We start from the raw sequence: 12,219 nt of genomic DNA on the forward strand, positions 1-12,219 counted from the left end.
ACGGCCGGGGCTAGACCCAACTAAATTTTCCAAGTCTCCAGCCTTGGCGCTCGGTCCAGGGCTCCCGGGGCTTGGCCCAACTGGGCATTTTGTCCTTTTCCGTTTTAGGCCCCGGCCTTACCCCGGGGCAAACTGGATATCTTTATATCCCCGGACAACATCCGGATTAGACCGGCCTTGGGCTCGGCCCTCTCTTTTTTAATAGCCCCGGACGTCGTTTCGTCTGGGGATGGACGAGCCTTGGGCTTGGTCCCTTTCTTAATATCCCCGGACATCGTTTCGTCCGGGGCGGGACGAGCCCTGGGCTTGGTCGAGCCTTTTTTAATATCCCCGGACGCCGTTTCGTCCAGGGCGGGACAAGCCTTGGGCTTGGTCCCTTTTATTATATACCCCCGGACATCGTTCGTCCGGGCGGGACCGGCCTTGGGCTCGGTCCTTTTTTAATTTCCCCGGACGTCGTTTGTTCGGGAAGGACCGGCCTTGGGCTCGGTCCTTTTTTAATATACCCCCAGACATCGTTCATCCGGGGTGGGACCGGCCTTGGGCTCGGTCCTCTTTTTTAATATCCCCGGACGTCGTTTCGTCCAGGGCGGGACGAGCCTTGGGCTTGGTCCCTTTTTTAATATACCCCCAGACATCGTTCGTCCGGGGTGGGACTGGCCTTGGGCTCAGTCCTTTTTTAATATATACCCTTGGACATCGTTCGTCCAGGCGGGACCGGCCTTGGGCTCGGTCCTTTTTTAATATACCCTCAGACATCGTTCATTCGGGGTGGGACCGGCCTTGGGCTCGGTCCTCTTTTTTAATATCCCCGGACGTCGTTTCGTCCGGGGCGGGATGAGCCTTGGGCTTGGTCCCTTTTATAATATCCCCGGACGCCGTTTCGTCCGGGGCGGGACGAGCCTTGGGCTTGGTCCCTTTTATTATATACCCCCGGACATCATTCGTCTGGGCGGGACCGGCCTTCGGCTCGGTCCTTTTTTAATATCCCCGGACGTCGTTTCGTCCGGGGCGGAACGAGCCTTGGGCATGGTCCCTTTTATTATATACCCCCGGACATCGTTCGTCCGGGCGGGACCGGCCTTGGGCTTGGTCCCTTTTATAATATACCCCCGGACATCGTTCGTCCGGGGTGGGACCGGCCTTGGGCTTGGTCCTCTTTTTTAATATCCCCGGACGTCGTTTCATCCGGGGCGGGACGAGCCTTGGGCTTGGTCCCTTTTATAATATACCCCCGGACATCGTTCGTCCTGGGCGGGACGAGCCTTGGGCTTGGTCCCTCTTTTAATATACCCCCGGACATCGTTCGTCCGGGGTGGGACCGGCCTTGGGCTCGGTCCTTTTTTAATATATACCCCCGGACATCGTTCGTCCGGGAGGGACCGGCCTTGGGCTCGGTCCTTTTTTAATATCCCCGGACGTCGTTTCGTCCGGGGCGGGATGAGCCTTGGGCTTGGTCCCTTTTATTATATACCCCCAGACATCGTTCGTCCGGGGTGGGACCAGCCTTGGGCTCGGTCCTTTTTTAATATCCCCAGACGTCATTTCGTCCGGGGCGGGACGAGCCTTGGGCTTGGTCCCTTTTATTATATACCCCCAGACATCGTTCGTCCGGGGCGGGACGAGCTTTGGGCTTTGTCCATTGGGCTCGGTCCTCTTTTATATACCCCCGGGCAACGTTCGTCCGGGGTGGGACTGGCCTTGGGCTCGGTCCTCTTTTTCGCATGTGCCTGGGATGACACCCCCCGCAAGTGAGCGGAGACGGGTCTGGGGTCACTTGAGAAAGAAATTCGAAAGGAATTCGCCCTGAGGCGTACATTTTCTTGGTGACAATAGCCCTTTATGACATTTTACACACGCCGTTTTCATTGTTCAAAAGGGAATTAGCCCCGAGGCGTACATTGCTTACAACGTAAATACTAAACTGGGACGAATTCTAGGACTACTGGTAGTATTTACGGAGATGCTCCGCGTTCCAAGCTCGCGGAACCTCGGAACCATCGAGCCGCTTCAAGCGGTACGTTCCGGGGCAGACCTCGTGCTGGATCTCATATGACCCTTCCAAATTAGGGCCCAGAACCCCTACTCCCGGATCCTGAGTGGCAGGGAAGACCCTCCGCAGGACTAGATCACCGGTTTCGAACTTGGGGTTCTTGACTCTGGAGTTGAAATGCAGTGCGATCTTGCCCTGGTACATCTTCAACTGCACTTGCGACTCTTCCCGGATCTCCTCGATAAGATCCAGCCATTCCTGGAGCAAGGCGTGGTTCTGGGTAGGATCATATGTGTCGCATCGATGGGACGGGACGGTCGTTTCAATTGGGATGACGGCTTCGCATCCATAAACCATTGAGTAGGGGGTGTGCCCAGTTGACGTCCTTTCGGTCGTCCGATAGGCCCACAATACGCGGGGGAGTTCCTCGGGCCATTTGCTCTTACAGGCCTAGAGCTTTTTCTTCAGCGTCCCTTTTAGGATTTTGTTCATGGCTTCGGCCTGCCCATTCGCCTATGGTCTGGCGACTGCCGAGAAACTCTTCACTATACCGTGTCTTTCGCAAAAATCCGTGAAGTGGAAGCTGCCAAACTGCTTCCCGTTGTCGGACACGATTTTGTACGGGAGGCCATATCGACACACTATGTTGTTGACGACGAAATCTAAGGCCTTCTTGGACGTGATCGTGTTCATGGGCTCCGCCTCGACCCATTTCGTGAAATAGTCTACAGCCACAATGGCATACTTTACCCCTCCCTTCCCGGTCGGGAGAGATCCCACAAGATCGATCCCCCACACTGCGAAGGGCCAGGGACTGTTCATCAAGGTTATCTCTGTCGGGGGGGCCCGAGGGATCTTCGCGTACCTCTGGCACTGCTCGCACTTGCGGACGTAGTCAATGCAGTCTTTCTTCATGGTGGGCCAGAAGTATCCTTGGCGCAGAATCTTCTTGGACAAATTGGGCCCGGCCGTGTGATCTCCGCAAAAGCTTTCATGGACCTCATGCATGATGGCTCCCAGCTCAGTCCCGGACACGCACCTGAGGTAAGGCATAGACAGTTCCCGGCGATAGAGTTTCCCGTCCATTATGACGTACCGGTGGGCCTGGTACAGGAATTTCCTGGCAGCGGCTCGATCGTTCGGAACTTCCCCGGTGGATAGGTATCGGATCAGCGGCCCCATCCAGGAAGTCGAGTGGTCGACGGTATGGACGGTGGGAGCCCCGATGCTCGGGACGGGGAGATGGTTGACGAGAACCAGTCCGGCTAGTTCAGCCTCTGCGTCGGTTGCCAGCTTTGCTAATGTATCCGCGAAAATATTCTTCTCCCGGGGGATCTGGCGGATGGAATGCGCCGCGAACGTCTGGAGCATCTCCCTCGTTTGAGTCACGTACGCCGCCATTCTTTCTCCCTTGGTCTGATACTCCCCCGAGATTTGCCTGACTACTAGCTGAGAATCGCTGTAAAGTTCGAGGTTCGCTACCCCTACCTCCCGGGCCAGACGTAGGCCGGCCAGGATGGCTTCATGCTCCGCCTCGTTGTTCGATGCTTTGAACTGGAAACGGAGGGCATTTTGTAGCTGGTGCCCCTGCGGTGATACCAAGATGATCCCAGCGCCGACCCCATTCTCGTTCGAGGTTCCGTCCACGAATATTTTCCAAACGGGCGTCTCGGGGCTGCGGGGATACTCTCTTCTGGGGGGATCCCGGAACATTCGACGATGAAATCTGCCAGGGCCTGTCCCTTGATGGACACCCGGGGCACGTAAGATATATCAAATTGGCTCAGCTCCATTGCCCACTTCAGGAGTCTCCCCGACGACTCGGGTTTCTGTAAGTTGCTCTGGCATTTTTGAGTCCGAAAGGCATGACTACATAGCAATAGATGCCCTTGTCGGTTTGGAAGCTGGTATGCTCCTGATCCGCCACATGCATGGAGATCTGGTTGTAGCCGGAGTAAGTGTCCATGAAACTGAAGATCTCGTAACCAGATGTAGCATCCACCATTTGGTCGATTCGGAGGAGTGGGAAACAGTCCTTCGGACATGCTTTGTTGAGATCTGTGAAGTCAATGCAAGTCCTCCAGGTCCCGTTTGGTTTTGGCACCAAGATCGGATTGGCCAGCCACACGGGATATACCGCTTCGCGGATGAAGTTGATGGAAGACAACTTCTCCACCTCCAGCTTGAGTGCCTCGGCCCTTTCCGTCCCCAAGGGCCTGCGCTTCTGGCGGACCGGGGTCGCGTTTGGGTCAATACTTAACGCGTGGCAGATGATATTGCGGTCGATCCCGGTCATATCGGAGTGGGACCATGCCAGAAGATCCTGGTTTTCCTGGACTCGGACGATAATGGCGGCCCGAATGTCCACCGGCAGGCTCTTTCCCACTTGGATGACCCTGGCCGTGTCGGTTTCGCTGATGCATACCTCTTCTATTTCGTCCATTGGCTCTAGGACGCGCTCGTCTCCTATTCGCGGGTCCAGATCATCCTCTTCCTGGACTTCTTGCTCAACTGGGCGGAGGGCCGGCTTGATGGGCTCCTCCTGGACCATATATACGGGACGGGCAGAGACATGGTAACACTTTCTAGCGCATTTTTTATCTCCCCGGACAGTCCCTATTCCTCCGTTGCTGCACGGGAACTTCATGCATAGATGGCGGATGGAGGTGATGGCCCCGAACTCGACCAATGCGGGCCGGCCAAAGATGACGTTGTACGCGGTTGGGCAATCCACCACAACAAAGGTGCAGAACTTGAACGAGTGCTGCAACTCATCCCCCAGCGTCACTGGTAGCTGGACTTTTCCCATGGGGAGAAGCGCATCTCCGTTGAAGCCGTAGATTTGGGTCGGGCAGGACGCCAGATCAGCCTCCGTCAGGCCAATGGCGGCAAAGGCGGGTTTGAACAACAAGTTGACGGAGCTTCCGTCATCCACCAACACGCGAGATACCAACTTGTTGGCAATTTGAGCATCTTCGACCAGCGGGTCGTGGTGCGGAAAGTGGACGTTGCGGGCGTCGTCCTCCGTGAATGTGATGGGGAGGTTCATCAGTTTTGGGCGCTGAGCCGGGGCCTGGACAAGGGCGCAAACTTCTTGGTCTTGGTCCAGCTCGCTCAGATAGCGCTTTTGGTCATTCTTCAAAGGTCCTCCTAGGTGGGGTCCGCCTGATATGGTCGCCACATGCCCGTCCACTCGAGGGGGCGCTGCCCCGGAAGGATAGGGCATTCCAGGGCCGGGAGCTTGCGTGGCTATGGTCCCCTGAGGGGCCTGCGCTGGAGGTCCCTGTGCATACCCTCCCTGGGGCGGGTATGCACGAGTCGTCACCGGCGCCGTGGATTGTCCGGGGCTTGCTGACATGCCCGGGACACTCACGGGCATTCTCACCCACTGATGGAGGTGCCCCAGCTTGATGAGGTTTTCAATCTCATCTTTGAGCTGCCGACACTCGTCGGTGGTGTGGCCCACATCTTTGTGATAGGCGCACCGTTTGCTAGTATCTCTGGGATTCGTTCCCCCCTTAAACATGGGGCTAGGCTTCCGGTAGTGGACCGCTCTTTCTGTCGCCAGGTAGATGTTTTCCCGGATGTCCACCAAGCTGGTGTATTCCGAATATTGGGGCTCGTAGACCCTCTTCCCTTTTTTGGCCAGCTCCGGCCGGTTCTAGCCTTTGCCGGATGGCTTCCCCCGGGAGGGATTCACGCTTGCCTCGGTTACTCCCGTCTGCGATTGCTGGGCTACGATGGGGGCCATACTGTGCCCTTCCGGCGCGACACCATAACCAGAGAAGTGCGTTGATTGGGCCGGGGCGTACCCCGAAGCAGCAGGGCCGTATACCGTAGGTGTATAACTGATGCCGGGCGTGATGGCTGTCCCCGGGACTATGGGGGGTGTGGCGTAGGACTGCGCGGGGAACTGTCCCGCACCTCCCGGAATCGTCTGAGGGATGGGGTGAGGAGCCGGGGGCCACCCGAAGGCCTGGATCTGAGCCTCCTCCTAGTTGATGAATCCTTGGGCCCTCCTGATGAATTCTTCCAAAGTTGCGATGAACCCTGTGAACCAAGAGCACAAAAACTTCATGACGGAACACAATGAATATTGCTACATACTCATGCCACTCGATTTAAGGAATGTTGGTGCCACATATCAGAGGCTAGTCAACAAAATGTTCGTTCACCAGTCAGAAAAACATGGAAGTGCACATCGATGAAATTCTTTTTGTTGCATCCTAAGAATAAGCATGGATGAAACATCCCAAAAGACTTGGAGGCTATTTATATGTTCAATAATGCCCAGGCTGTATTGCACATTTATTGCTCGAGATAATAGGAGTAATTTCCATAGGCAATCATATCGTTATGTAAATGGGAATTATCTTGATTAAATTCTTACCATATTTAAGCACACGATTACCCAAACCTGTTCTGGAAATTCCACTATAAATATCATGGATAATGGACAGGAAAAAGGGACTGCTTTTTGTAATACAAAAACTTTGCAGAAATTGTGAGAAAGAAATAATATTGTCTCGTGGACTTGGTGGATTTTAACCACTGAACCACGTAAAATTGTGAGTGTGAGAAGTTGTTCATATAGTTCATTACGGTTTATAAACGAGCACTAATATCTTTCTTATTGGATTTCTTAATCTACTGTTGGGGAAAACCGTGTCAACACTTGTCAAGTAAAAAACTACCAATAACCATGTATCTAATTTGGAAGAATGTTTTGGCATACTGAGGAAGTATCATATGAAGCTGAACCCCAAAAAGTGCACCTTTGGAGTCTCGTGGTGGAAATTTTAGGGTTTTATAGTTAACTCGAGGGGGATCGAGGCAAACCTTGAAAAAATCATATCGTTGTTAGAAATGTTGTCACCTAGATCTCGTAAAGAAGTCTAGAGCTTAATTGGAAAAGTCGCTACCTTAAATTGGTTTGTGTCCAAGTCCACAGACAAATCCCTCGCCTTCTATAATTTTCTCAGGGGGAATAGACGATTTGAATGGACAAAAGAATGCGAACACGCATTCCAAGATCCAAAGGTACATTTTGCCGAACCCTTTGTCTTATCAAAACTGGTTGCAGAGGAATACCTATACTTATACTTAGCAATAATGGAGAACGTGGTTAGTGGTGTGTTAGTTCAAGAAGAAAATCGAACATGAAAACCAGTATATTACACAAGTAAGAGGCCTTTGGAGCTTAATCTAAATAACCTTTGATTGAGAAGCTTGCATTCAGCTTAATCTTGGATTTGTGGAAGCTCAGATCATATTTTCAGTCCCACACCATACACATCTTAACCGATCAACCTTTAAGGTATGTCTTACAAAATCTTGAAGCATCAGGATGTTTGTTGAGGCGGGTTGTCGAACTTAGTCAGTTTGAAATATTATACAAGCCACGTGCAGCAATAAAGGGCCAAGTGCTTGCTGACTTCGTAGTTGAATGTACTGGGTTCCAGAACTAACCTACGAGGGAACTGGTACAAGAATTGTGGAAATTCTTTGTTGACATGTCATCCAACGAGAATGGATCCAGAGTTGTCATAATCCTAATTACACATGTAGGACATCACTTCCATACAGCTCTAAGATTTGGTTTTGATACATCCAACAACGAAGCGGAGTACGGGGCTTTGTTGGCCAACATTTTGGTAGCAAAAGAGTTGAAAGCAAAGATATTTCAATCTTTTAGAGATTCTTAGCTCGTGGATAATCAAGTATTGGGGGAATATCAAGCTCGAGGAATCAAAATGGCAGTTTATCTAGTTAAGGTGAAAAGCAAACTGTCAGACTTTGAATTCCACTCAATCGAACAAAGTCCACGTCACCAAAACACAAATGCAGATGCTTTAGCCTGACTTGCCATCACCAAAGGCGAACACATTGAATGTGGTCCTTGTAGAAGTATTCGACAAACCAAGTATAGATGAAGAGCTGAGAGAGGTCGAAATTATTTGCGAAGGACCGACCTGGATGACTCCAATCATTGAATACCTCGAGTTTGGAAAACTACCTGAAGACCAAAAGGGTGTGCGATAATTGCTATACCAGGTCCCGATGTATGTTTTTATCGAGGGGATTCTATACGTCACTCATTGCCTCTTCTAACATGTGTCTTGCTCAAGGAAGTGCAAGTTATCAATAGAGAAATTCACGAAGGGTTTTATGGAGACCATGTTGGGGGGCAAAACTTAGCCATAAAGGTGCTAAGGCAGGGCTATTTTAGGCCGACCTAGATAAAGGACTCAACCTAATATGTACTCAAGTGTGACAATTGCCAATGCTTTACCACCATCATTCGAGCTACACTCATGGACTTAACCATGATCTCCTCTCCCTGACCATTCGTTGTATGGGGTGTTAACCTAATTAGATCGTTTCCAACTGGAAAAGGGAGGAGTTCGCTACGGAGTTGTCGCAATTGACTATTTCACTATGTGGGTTGAGGCCGAAATGCTGGCAACTATAACCTTGAAGAGACTAATGTACTTTGTGGTAAAGAACATAATATGCCAGTTTGAACACCCAACGAAGATTGTGTCTGATAACGGGGCTCAATTTGACAGCGACCTATTCATAAATTACTGCGAGATATAAGGCATAATTAAGAGCTTCTCTTCAGTGACATACCCTCGGGCCAATGGGCAGGACGAGGCAATAAATAAAACCCTCAAGGCGAATCTAAACAAATGGCTAGAGGATGCTAAAGATTTATCGTCCGAGCAACTCCCACAAGTACGTTGGGCCTACAGGTACTCATTGTTGGGATTAGTGCCCTTTAAAGCATATGTTTTGAACAATGTTTTATGAAATAAATAATTGAAATGAATTTTTGCATATATTGTTTTTTTATTATTAGTATTAGAATAATATTATATGAATATCAAAAAATTCCCAAATTCGTTATTGTGACTACAATCTTGTATTGGTTCGAGAAGATTAAGATTGCAGGGAACAAATGTAAACAGTTCACAATAAAACAAAGTTATGTGGAATCGTTGGATTAAATACTATAAGTACGGTTCACTAGTATTATGAATACATGTAATCTAGATTTGGATTACTGATGTAGTAGGACATCTTAGTGGAGGTTCTTTGTATAAATTAGTTATACATGAACATGACTCGATATGTTATTAATACTCAATAATACCATTTACTTTATAAGTATTAATTAAACATATCAATAAGATGATCATATTAAAATTGATCTTAATCCTGAAGTTATTTTGAACTCTTGTTTATGTCATATGAGTTCTTTGATTCACTCGTTATGGTTTGTCTGAATGATCAGGTTGAAAATTTTTGTTTTGGGAACTCATTGATGTAAAAGGTTGGGGACATAATATACATATATGAAATCTATACCTTTCCTAGAGGAATTGAATAATGGTTCTCTTAAGGGTTGGCTTTTGGAACTGAAAGTTAATTGAGCTCAAATTCATAAAACAATTTATGAATTAACCTTCACTACTAAATTTAATGGTACTTAAGGAAACATGATATAATTAAAGAAGTTAACGGTAATTAATTCTTACTTTAATTATGAACTAATAATAAATGATTGAATTGTATGTAATGATTAAATCGATGGACACTTTTATGTTTTAAAAGTACTTAATAAATAAATGTATATAATTACAAGAGTGAAATCTCATATTTTTAGTTGAATAATATTGAGATTAATAAATTAAGGTTATTATATTAAAGATTTTTAATTAATAATCTAAATTTATTGGAGATTAAAATTATAGGTCCATAGGTCCCCGAGATGGCTCTATCAACAATATTCAAGGTAAGAGCTGAAATTTGAAAAAAAATCAGGAAAACGAAATATTTGAAAGAAATTTGTTCTTTAGGGTCAAATATTTAATTTAGATTATTTAATTAATTAATAAATTATTTTCAAAATTAATAAATTATATTTTAAAAAAATTATTTGGTATTTTTTAAAATAACATTTAAATAATTAAGAAAATTAATTTTGAATTAATTAGCTTTCTTTATTTAAATAATGTGAAAAAGATATTTCTAATAATTCAAATTGGATTTGAATTTGAAATGATATATATATATATTTTTTGATCAAGAAATGGAAAATTATATTGATAAACCAACTTTTACAAACACAGGCCGGAGCAGATAACTCCCCCTCAATTACAGACTAGAGAAAAAATGTATCATCAGTTTCTCCCTCAAAGTTAGATTTTTACTCCTACGGCTAAGATTATTAACTCTAGCCTTAACTGAATTCCTAATAAGATCATCAACATGGGCTACTGAAAAACAGCAGCTTTCCACCCAGCACTTGTTTCTATTTTGCCAAATAAAGTAAACTGAAGCAGCCAATGAAGCTGCAACAACCTGAGACAGATCATCTTTACTAGGCTCTTCCAGCCAACAACACCAATTCTTGAAATTCCTAGGCCACATAAGATTTCCCAGCCATTTTGCAACTGCCTGAAGCACTTTCCTAGAAAACAGGCAGTCAAAAAATAGGTGAGCATGGCTCTCCATTTCAGTCTCACAAACCGAGAAACTTTGAGAGATAACAGGAATATTGCAGTGATGCAAAAGATCTCTGGTAAGTAGCTTCTGGTGATAAGCCTACCAAAGAATAAACCTGTGTTTGGGCACTGAGAGTTTACACCAAATATTCTTCATACCTGTGCTAGGGGAACCAGAAATAGAATGCAGATATAGTTTGTTCAGCTTAATTTTCCCCTGACAAACAACAGCATTTATATCATATTCAGACAGTAACTTGCTCACCTTAACTAGCTTTTTCCAGTACCAGCTAGTATCTTGATGCAAAACATAATCCCAAATCCGGACGCCTTTTAAATAGATGCAATTAACCCATTTGACCCACAAGCTATCCTGTTTAGAAGAGATCGCCCAAACATATCTAGCAAGATTAATCTTATTCCAGAGAACACCCTCTTTAAATCCTAAACCACCATAAGACTTTGGCCTGCAAACATGATCCCAAGATGCTAGATGAAATTTACTTCGAAAACCATTGCCACCCCAAAAGAAAATTCTGCACAAACAGTCTATTTCTTTGATAACTTTCTGAGGAAGGAGAAATATGCTCATCCAAAAGTTCCTAATCCCCAATAAAACCGACTGAATTAGCTGCACACGCCCAGCATAAGAAAAATTACGGCTGGCCAAACCATGAAGTCTTTGTCTAATTTTCGAAATAATAAGATCACAATCCATAGCTTTCCACTTAGTAGGTCGCAAAGGCACACCAAGATACATTAGAGGAAACTGCCCTTCTCTCATATTAGATATACACAGTAGTTTCTCCTTCTCAGCTGAAGCAATACCTCCAAAATTAATTGGAGACTTGGCTTGATTAATACTCAGACCTGAAGCTGATGAAAATGATTTAAAAACCTGCTGCATAATCTGAATAGAGCTGATATGAGCTTTGCAAACTAGTAACAAATCATCTGCAAAATAGAGGTTAGTTATGTTCAAAGTTTTACAAAGCGGATGAAATCTGAAATTCTTATCTTTAGCAGCCCCATGAAGAGCATGTGTGAGGTATTCCATAACTAGGACAAAGAGAAGGGGGGAAATAGGGTCACCTTGACGCAGCCCCTTACCACCCTTAAAATTACCATAGAGCTGACCATTCATAAGAATGCTATAGGAAGAACCTCGCAAGCAAACCATAATCCATTTAATGAACCTGCCAGGAAACTTGTAAGCACTTAACAGATTTTCAAGGAAATCCCAGTCAATAGAATCATAGGCTTTGCTAAGATCTATTTTCATTAAGCACCTAGGTGACACTCTTTTCCTGCTATAACCTTTAAGAAGGTCTTGAAGAATAAGAATATTATGAGCAATACTTCTATTCTTAACAAAAGCTCCTTGGTTCTGATTAATCAACTTGGGAAGGATAGGAATCAACCTGTTACAAAGCATTTTAGATATGCATTTGTATAGTGTATTGCAGCAGGCTATTGGGCGGTATTCTGAGGCATTTGAGGGTTGAGTGACTTTGGTAATAAGAGCTAATATGGTACTATTCAACCTCTTCAGAATGTAACCTAAATAAAAAAATTCAGTTACTGCTGTAGCCACTTCTTTCCCTATAACAGACCATAGACTCTTGTAAAAGCCAGCCCCAAACCCGTCCGGACCCGGGCTCTCTACTGCCTTTATACTGAACATAGCTATTTTGACTTCTTGGTAAGTGAAAGGTT

At 46.2% G+C, this 12,219-nt stretch overlaps 1 long non-coding RNA gene across 1 annotated transcript in view; it reads left to right on the forward strand.

The window, feature by feature from the left end:
- LOC133780576 (uncharacterized) overlaps nucleotides 1–12,219 on the forward strand; it is a 50,215-nt gene that overhangs the window by 16,887 nt on the left and 21,109 nt on the right. The gene's annotated exons all lie outside the window — the stretch shown is intronic.

This window comes from Humulus lupulus, chromosome 5 (genome assembly GCF_963169125.1).
Source record: "Humulus lupulus chromosome 5, drHumLupu1.1, whole genome shotgun sequence".
Taxonomy (NCBI): domain Eukaryota; kingdom Viridiplantae; phylum Streptophyta; class Magnoliopsida; order Rosales; family Cannabaceae; genus Humulus; species Humulus lupulus.